This window comes from Neomonachus schauinslandi, chromosome 1, assembly GCF_002201575.2.
Source record: "Neomonachus schauinslandi chromosome 1, ASM220157v2, whole genome shotgun sequence".
NCBI classification, from domain to species: domain Eukaryota; kingdom Metazoa; phylum Chordata; class Mammalia; order Carnivora; family Phocidae; genus Neomonachus; species Neomonachus schauinslandi.
Genome location: NC_058403.1, coordinates 140,782,991 through 140,784,983, shown reverse-complemented (window position 1 = coordinate 140,784,983; position 1,993 = coordinate 140,782,991). Strand labels below are relative to the sequence as shown.

General features: G+C 38.6%; 1 pseudogene; it reads left to right on the top strand.

The window, feature by feature from the left end:
• The first annotated feature begins 310 nt into the window (after positions 1–310).
• On the top strand, positions 311–480 carry LOC110570791 (annotated as a pseudogene).
• Positions 481–1,993: the final 1,513 nt, after the last annotated feature.

Below are 1,993 nucleotides of genomic sequence, written 5' to 3'. Positions count from 1 at the left end.
GGGAGATGAGAAATAGTGAAACTTTAACGACTATATTCACCCTCTCCCACTGAAAACCAAATGCCACAGGCTTGAGTTCTAGATGGGAAAACTAACTTCAAATCATGTTCACAAGTCTGCTAATTACTAAAGACTGGACATTTTGACAGACTGGACTTTCAATTACCTAAATATAACCAGAAAGTGCATGGGGTTCCTGAGCCTTCCTCCAGGGTCAGTGCTTTACGAACTAGGCAATGTGGCCTTCGGTGACCTTTCCGAGTCATTGGCCAGGCAGGTCCCCGCAGCATGCGCCCGGGGTTCATACAAGATGTTTCAAAGCCTTGTTAAAAATGTTTGGGTCCCCCCGAAGCCCTATTCTACCCAAGTTTATCAGGAGATTTGGGTAGGAATGGGATTGATGGGCTTCATCATTCATAAAATCAAGGAAGTAAAGCTTTGAAAGCTTCGAGTTCTGCACCTGCTCATGGTCATCATTAACCAGCTTTACTTGAGTACACGTCAGATGGAGCATCAGTCTGGCTGTAAATATCAGCAAGCTCTGTTAGATGAGAACATGGAGCATCGCTGTAAACTTGTAGACATGTTGTTTCCTTTGTGGAGTGAATAAAGGTACCTGGGAGGTGTACCAAACAAACAAAAAAACTGGGCAATAAAAAAGTGTTGTGTTTATAATTATTTTTTAAACCCTCCTGAGATGGTCTGCTTGCTCTTTTCTTGTCTGCACTCAAGGCAGAGGATGCAGTGGAGGACCTGAGTCACAGCTTGGAACATAGCTGCCCCATCAAGAAAACCCACTTTGGACTTTTTGTGAGTGAGACATAAACTTTTATTGACTAGAGTTACAATATTTTAAGGCTGTTTGTTTTATGTCCCACATAACTAATGCACTGCTATTAGAAATTTCAAGGTAAACAAAACCACCAAAGACTCAAAGAAGAAAAGGGGGAGTGGCAGAAAATGTAACTTACATTCATCAAATGCTATTTTGTGCAAAATTCTCTGCTGATAATAACTAAAATGTAGCTGTCCATTTTCCCCAGCACCATTTGTTGAAAAGACTCTTTTTCCCACTGCATACTCTTACTGCCTTCGTCAAAGATTAATTAACCATCTGGTTGTGGTTTTATTTCTGGGATTTCTATCCTGTTCTATGTGTCTGTTTTTGTATTGGTACCATACTGTTTTGATTACACAGCTTTGTAGTGTAACTCAAAATCTGGAATTTTTGTAACTATAACTTTATTTTTCTTTTTTAGATTGCTTTGGCTCTTCGTGATCTTTTGTTGTTCCATACAAATTTTAGAATTGTTTCCTCTCTAGTTCTATGAAAAATGCTTTTGGTATTTTGATAGGGATTACATTAAATCTATAGAATGTTTCGGGTAGTATGAACATTTTAACAATATTTGTTCTTGTAATCCATGAGCATGGAATATCTTTCCATTTGTTTCTGTCATCTTCAATTTATTTCATCACTGTCTTACAGTTTTCAGAGTATAGGTCTTTTACCTCCTGGTTAAGTTTAGTCCTAGGTATGTTATTATTGCTTGTGCAATTGTAAATGGGATTGTTTGCTTAATTTCTCTTTCTGCTGCTTCATTATTAATGTATAGAAATGCAACAGACTTTTTGTACATTGATTTTGTATCCTGCAACTTTATTGAGTTCATTTACCAATTCTAATAGTTTTTAATGGAGTATTTAGGGTTTTCTATATATAGTATCATGTCATCCACAAAGAGTGATAATTTTATATCTTCCTTACCAATTTCGATGTCTTTTATTCCTTTCACTTATCTGATTTCTGTGGCTAGGACTTCTAGTACTATGCTGAATAAAAGTATTAAGAGTTATATCCTCTGGGCGCCTGGGTGGCTCAGTTGGTTAAGCGACTGCCTTCGGCTCAGGTCTTGATCCTGGAGTCCCGGGATCGAGTCCCACATCGGGCTCCCTGCTCGGCAGGGAGTCTGCTTCTCCCTCTGACCCTCCT